The sequence below is a fragment of the Somniosus microcephalus genome, chromosome 8 (assembly GCF_052327205.1).
Source record: "Somniosus microcephalus isolate GS21.2 chromosome 8, FLI_Smic_1.0, whole genome shotgun sequence".
NCBI lineage: Eukaryota > Metazoa > Chordata > Chondrichthyes > Squaliformes > Somniosidae > Somniosus > Somniosus microcephalus.
In genome coordinates this window covers 92228605-92236222 of record NC_140994.1, presented here as the reverse complement: position 1 = coordinate 92236222, position 7618 = coordinate 92228605, and the positions used below count along the sequence as shown (strand labels likewise).

The 7618-nt window shown below is 48.9% G+C and overlaps 1 long non-coding RNA gene across 1 annotated transcript; it reads right to left on the bottom strand.

The window, feature by feature from the left end:
- Window positions 1–4389: 4389 nt before the first annotated feature.
- On the bottom strand, window positions 4390–7356 carry LOC147113693 (uncharacterized). Its single transcript, XR_015079145.1, has 2 exons — window positions 7258–7356; window positions 4390–4866 (listed from the first exon to the last, which is right to left on the bottom strand). It is a non-coding gene; the product is annotated as an uncharacterized LOC147113693 (long non-coding RNA).
- Between the last annotated feature and the right edge of the window lie 262 nt (window positions 7357–7618).

Below are 7618 nucleotides of genomic sequence, written 5' to 3'. Positions count from 1 at the left end.
GAGGCAATTGCGGCGTTCCCAAAACCGAAATCCGTGAAAGCTTTACAGGAGTTCCTGGGGATGGTTAACTTCTATCATCGTTTCATCCCCAGGGCTGCACAGCTCATGCGTCCTCTATATGAGGCCCTCAGAGGCTCGACGGGAAAGGACCCTGTGGTATGGTCACAGGACATGGATCGTGCTTTCGAGGAGACGAAAGCCGCACTCGCCAATGCGACCATGTTAGCACACCTCCTGCCGGGAGACACCATCGCTATCACGACGGACGCGTCAGACTACGTGGTGGGGGCCGTCCAGGAGCAGTGGGTCGATGGCGCGTGGCAACCCCTGGCCTTTTTTAGCCGCCAGCTACAACGGCATGAACGCCGGTACAGTACTTTCGATCGAGAGCTGTTGGCTTTGTTTTTGGCCATCCGCCATTTCCGTTTCCTCCTCGAAGGATGACGCTTCATCGCGTTTGTCGACCACAAGCCATTGCTGTTCGCAATGGCCAAGTCTGCGGAACCATGGTCGGCTCGGCAGCAACGGCAGCTGACGCACATATCGGAGTTCACCACCGACATCCAGCATGTGGCCGGTAAGGACAACATCGTCGCCGATTGCCTATCCCGCGCCGCCGTCCAGGCCGTCCAATTGCACATTGATTACGCACAGATGGCGGTTGACCAAGTGGACGACCCGGAGACCCAGGGTTTTCGTTCGGTTCCAAACAGCCTCCAGCCGAGGGATGTGCCTTTCCATTCCACAGGTACCACTCTGCTCTGCGACGTTTCGCTGGGTGCACCCCGTCCGATTGTCCCGTCTAAATGGCGTCGTACGATTTTCGATGCCTTACACGGCCTATCGCACCCTGGGGTGCGGGCATCGCAAAAACTGCTGGCCTCCAAATTTGTATGGAGGGGAATATGCAAGGATGTCAGGGACTGGGCAAACACTTGTGTTGTTTGCCAACGATCCAAGGTGCAGCGCCATGTCAGAGCCCCGCTCGCCACCTTCGAGATCCCGGAACGGCGATTTGATCATATTCACATCGACTTAGTGGGACCACTCCCACCTTCCCGGGGCTTTACGTACCTTTTGACGATGGTGGATCGCACCACGAGGTGGCCGGAGGCAGTTCCCCTGATGTCCACCACATCTGCGGACATTGCTCGAGCTTTCGTTTCATCCTGGGTAGCCCGTTTTGGTGTCCCTGCGGACATTTCGTCGGCTCGGGGGCCGCAATTTTCGTCCGAACTGTGGAACAAGGTGATTTCCATGTTGGGCGTTAAACTCCACCGCACTACGGCCTATCACCCACAGGCGAACGGCTTGTGCGAGCGGTTCCACCGCTCCTTGAAGGCGTCGCTCAGGGCCAGCCTGCTGTATGCATCCTGGGTCGACAAACTACCGTGGGTGATGTTAGGACTCCTCACGGCGCCGAAGGAAGATCTCCAGTTGGCGGCGGCGGAGATGGTTTACGGGCAACCGCTTCGAGTCCCAGGTGAATTCCTGCCGTTACCTACACGACCATGGTCCGCGGCCACACAAAAAGAGACCCTCCAGGATGCGGCCCGCTGTTTCTGCCCAGTTCTGACCTCACAGCACGGTTTGCTTTCGTCCAACGTCCCGGGGGAGTTGTCGAAAGCCAAGTTCGTGTTTGTGCGCCAGGACGGCCATCGTACCCCACTCGCACCGCCGTATGCCGGACCCTTCAAGGTTTTGCAGGCAGGGGACAAGAGTTTCGTGATTGACGTCAGGGGCAAACCGGATCACATCTCTGTCGATCGCCTCAAGCCTGCGCACCTGGATCTCAAACGACTGATCGAGCTGGCGCAGCCTCCGCGTCGCGGCCGGCCGCCGGCCGCTACCACACCTGACACCGCTGTACCGCCTACCAGTTCGCCGCCTGCTCAGCGTTTTCCCCTCCGGGAATTTCGGAGTCGGTCTAACAGACTTGTCCGACCTCCTCAGCGATTGACTCTTTTCGTTAAAGACAATTCTGGGGGGGCGTATGTGGCAAAACCACTAAGTGACTTAAATAATTGTCTGTAACCAATGTTATTACCTCTAGCATTAATTGTCTGTAACCAATGTTATTACCTTTCAAGTTGGCTCTGGTTAAACAGAGCTAGATCGACAACATCGCGATCTGACGCGATGATGTCATCACGTGGGTCACGTGATGTCCCCTTCGGCGGGAAACGTGATGATGTCATGACGTCAGAGGTAGCGGGCGGGACCAGCCAGTCCTCGTGTGGATTGAAAGAGAAAAGACCTGTTTTGAGCTTCTCCTGTAGTTTCTTGTTTTGTAAAGTTCTTAGACAATAAATTCAGTTTGTTAACTTCCAGTAAGTTATAGATTCTTTGTTAGGAGTGCAGAGACTCCTACACACTTAACATATTCATATCAAATTTCTCCCTCTGCTATTTCAATGGCAGCACCAACACATTTCAAATAAATGAATTAACATCTGCATTAAAATATTGGAGGGAAGGACTTGCTACAAACACACTAAGCGTTCATTTGATAACATCGCTAGCAATCATTTCAAGGACACCCATGTGGAAAATAAAACTGTTTGTTCAGCCCGTCACATCTCTGTGGAATTAGAAACTTGTCCGTTGCAAGCTCCTGTCTGCTCCATTTGAACTCATGGTTTAGTGTGATATTCAGCTTATTAAAGCAGTGATCTTATTCCCACTCATGCAATCAGTGAGCTTCATACTTTTGTAGCAGATCCATCTTTTGCTAATTTGCATTTTAAGATGGAGTGGGTCAGTGACCACGTCAGGAGCTTATGGCTGAAGTTGTTATGAATTTTGTTTGTCACAGGAAATATGTTTCAAAATTTTACCTGCACAGTATGCTTTGCGAGTAGGACCTTGGCATTCTCTATAGACAGACCTGAGTACATCTGTTTACTTGGCACTTTGTCTTATTTTATAACAAAACTGCTTAGTTGGGTTGCAGTATGTAAGAAAGACTTGCATTTATATAGCGCCTTTCACAACCTCAGGACGTCCAAAAGTGCTTTATAGTTCCCAGGTACGGTGTAGAGGATAAGGGGGCGAAGACACATTTGAGTCAGATCTCCACTCCCACTAAGCCGCACACTTGTTTCAGACCCCCGTACCCTATGGAAGGCCCCGTCAGGAGCCGACCTGTGTTGAGGGGGGGAGGCCAAGCTGATAGTGCAGGGCAGAAATTTGGGTAATCCCAGCCCTTTTCACTGTCTTGAGCTGGAGGAAGGTGGGAGGAAGAGGAAAATCAGCCATTGGGTGGTCAGATATTCCTGATCCGGGAAATCCTGGCAACTCTTTTCTAAAGTATAAAAAGAGCTGTTCCGATTGAATCTGAAAGTTCGCAAATCTCCAAGAGAAGGAAGCGGTCAGTTTGAAGCTTCCAAGAGATAGGTTAGATTAGTAATGGCTCCAGCAGTGGTAAGAAACTTTAGAAGAAAGTAAAAAATGTAACCTAGAAGATTACAAAGTTAGCTTGGCACTCAGGAGTTGTGATCCTTGTATTGTTGCTCCACTCGAGTTAGGTGGAAAGATTTCTCCTGTAAGTATAGAACTATATGATACAATTGATATTTGCTTGTTTGTCTTTAATTAAATACATTTGTTTGTGGTTTTAAACTTAAAACAAAGTCTGAAAGCTTTATTTGTTTATCAAAGGGGAGAGAGATCCTATGATGATATAGCTTAAGTCCAGTAGCTAAAAACAGTTGAGTTTTTTATTTCATGATGTAAGAAAAGTGCCCCGTGAAATTGCCCGAAGGGTTGTTTTTGAGACTCATAGGGGAAATACCCTGTAAACTGCCTGAAGGTGCCCATACAATAGGAGTTTAGCTGATTAACTGAGGACTGGCAAGCAGGTAGTTAATACAGGCTTCCAAACATTGAATACAGGCTTTTAAGCAATTAAGTCATAAAGTCATTATCCTTGGCTCAGGTTCAGGGAAGCAGATAAGAACATAAGAAATAGGAGCAGGAGTAGGCCATACGGCCCCTCGAGCCTGCTTCGCCATTCAATAAGATCATGGCTGAACTTTTAGACCAACTCCACTTTCTCGCCCTATCTCCATAACCCTTGATTCCCTTATTGCCCAAACAACTATCGATCCCAGTCTTGAATATACTCATCGACTGAGCCTCCACAGCCCTCTGGGGCAGAGAGTTCCAAAGATTCACAGCCCTCTTAGTGAAGAAATTTCTCCTTATCTCAGTCCTAAATGGCCGACCCCTTATCCTGAGACTATGCCCCTTGGTTCTAGACTCTCCAGCCAGGGGGAAAACAGTCTCTCAGCATCTACCCTGTCAAGCCCTCTAAGAATTTTATACATTTCAATGAGATCACCTCTCATTCTTCTAAATTCCAAATGTAGGAAGTCACACAACACCAGGTTATAGTCCAACAGTTTTATTTGAAATCACAAGCTTTCGGAGCGCTGCTCCTTCGTCAGGTGAAGTGAAGAGTTGCATATGAGTGCGGAACTTGGCTATCAGTTTCTGTGTTGCAGGAAAGGATGCCCCGGAGCATGGTACATTGGCGAAACCATGCAGACACTGCGACAACGGATGAACGGACACCGCACAACAATCGCCAGGCAGGAGTGTTCCCTCTCAGTCGGGGAACACTTCAGCAGTCAAGGACATTCAGCCTCTGATCTTCGGGTAAGCATTCTTCAAGGCGGCCTTCGAGACACACGACAACGCAAAATCGTCGAGCAGAAACTGATAGCCAAGTTCCGCACTCATGAGGACGGCCTCAACCGGGATCTTGGGTTCATGTCACGCTACATATATCCCCACCTGACGTAGAGTCATCCAGACTTGAGTCGTCGTTGGCGTGTTCTCTCTACACAGATGTGGCCGGACCTGCTGTGATTTCAAGCAAAAAAAATTTTTTTTGTTTTTTGTTTTTCATACAGACCCCAGCATCTGCAACATTTGACCCCTTGTGACCCCACCTCATTGTTCTTTGATGTAATGTTTTCCTGACTGACCTGTTTGGACACCATTCACACCTTTGATTGCTGTGATTATCTCTCTGCCGAGGTGTGATAAAGGGCAGTTAGAAAGATTACCTGTAATCATCTGGCAGTATTCTCTGACTATATATGCTGTGCTTATATGCAACTCTTCACTTCACCTGACGAAGGAGCAGTGCTCCGAAAGCTTGTGATTTCAAATAAAGCTGTTGGACTATAACCTGGTGTTGTGTGACTTCTTACATTTGTCCACCCCAGTCCAACACCGGCATCTCCACATCATGACTGTATAATTGCAGCAAGACTTCCTCACTCTTATACTTCAACCTCCTTGCAATAAAGGCGAACATACCATTTGCCACCCTAATTGCTTGCTGTACCCGCATGTTAACTTTCTGTGATTTGTGTACAGGGACACCCAAATCTCTCTGAACACCAACATTTGCTAAAGAAGCATTTAGTGAGTCATAAATAGGTCATGACCCCTCTTTTGTGTGAATCCCTTTGTTAAAAATAAGGCTGGGTGGGGTGGGTGTGGGTGGTTGTAAAAGTGGAGCTGATCAGTCTGGAGATCCATGGGTCACTCAGGAGCAGAGTTTTTCTTTGTGTTGGGAGTGGCAGCATTCTTTCTTAATCTCTCTTTGTTAATCAGAAAAAGATTTGATTTCCTCTATTCTGTAAGAACCTTTACCGAACAGATGCCATAGAGTCATAGGGCGAAAAATTGAGTCGCACCCCTTTTGGGGTGCTAACTTCGCCGGGGCGCTACGTGCCACAGCGCCACGCGGAGGGGCGAGTAAGGAGGCCAGGGGCGGGAGCGGAGGCAGGTGCTGGCAGGCCGCCAGCAACAAAAATGGCCACCCGGCACCTCGCCTTTAAATAGCGCCGCCCCGGCCGCAGGTAGGCCCCCCTGACCCCATTGGACATAACGTCCGGCAGTAAGTCAGGGGGCGCTACCGAAGATCGCAGCGGGGGCGCTGCGCATGGTTACCGCTGCCGCTATCTTCCTGCTGAATTTCATGGGAGGCATTGGTGGTACCGTGCCCGGGTGCTAGTTGCTTAGGGCGCTAACAGGAGGTGCAAAGCAACCGAATTTTTCCCCCATAGAGTCATAACGGCACAGAAGGAGGCCATTCGGCCCATTGAGTCTGTGCCGGCTCTTTGTAGAGCAATCCAGTCAGTTCCATACCCCTGCTCTATCCCCGTAGCCCTGCAAGTTTATTTCCCTCAAGTGCTTATCCAGTCTCCCCTTGAAAACATTGAGTGTCTCCGCTTCCATCACTTCTATCGGCAGCAAGTTCCAGGTTCTCACCACTCGCTGCGTAAAAATGTTTTTCCTCACATCCCCCCGGTATCTCTTGCCCAAAACCTTAAATCTGTGTCCCCTAGTCCTTGTACCATCAACTAGTGGGAACAGCCTTTCCCCGTCTAGCCTATCCAAACCTGTCATAATCTTGTACACCTCTATCAAATCACCCCTCAACCTCCTTTGCTCTAATGAAAACAAATCCAGCTTCTCCAACTTGTCCTTGTAGCTAAGATGTAAGAGATATAATTACCAGTGCAAGGTATTTTTAAAGACAGAGAGTGTTAGAGGTCAGGAGCTAAATTGTGGCTACACTAGCTTGTTACAGGCAGAGCTAGGAGTGTCACTTAATTGCAAGTAGTCTGAGATCGAGAAAGGTGAGAGGGAAAACAGCTCCGATATTGTCACTCGCGTGCAAGGTGGGTTCAATCGGAACCGAAGATCCAAGTGAAACTGATAACTTGCCCACAAAGGGTTTCATCAGCTCAACACTCCAGTAGCTGACACCTACATCCTAGGGAATGAAGGAGATTGACCCAACCACGCCACTCGTGAGGATGAGGTCGTGTAAGCACTGAAAGTTGTTAATCACATTGTTAATCACGTGGAGTTGAGTCAGTTGATAGACTGGCTATTCAAAGCTGTTAATGTGTCAACTATCTAAGGACTTACTCACCAATTTATAACCCCAAGCTCTGGTCACTGCAATTGCTAATACTCAGCATCCATTAGCGCTGGTTTACAATGATACACTGAATTGCTTGTGTACTACTCTTTGCTGCTCGTTTTGTGAAGTAACTCAATTCATTAATAACTTGCTAGTCAACGGCTAGGTCGCTCGCTAACATTTATGCATGTGTATTAAGCGATTGTGTACCCAATTTTAAGTTGTGATTTGTATCCAATAAACAGCGATTAGTGCGTGACTTATGGTCTGGCTTCTTATTTGATGATTTGGCATCTGGTGTTCCTCACCTTGAAGACATTGGTCGGAATGTTTTCCTTCTGAGTCAGGTCGGGAACGCAATGTCTTGATCAGCCTGCTCATCAGAGCGACTTTAGCGTAATGGCCCCGAGGAAGAGGGGAAACTGAGAGTGAGGAAGAGGGGAAACCGAGTGTGATGAGGAGGGGAAACCGAGAGCGAGGAAGAGGGGAAACTGACAGCGGGTTAGAGAGGTGACTGAGAGCGAGGAAGAGGGGAAACCGAGAACGGTGAAGAGGCAAACTGAGAGCAGGGAAGAGGGGAAAACGAGAGCGAGGAAGAGGGGAAACCGAGGGTGAGGAAGCGGGGAAACCGAGAGCGAGGAAGCGGGGAAACCGAGAGCGAGGAAGAGG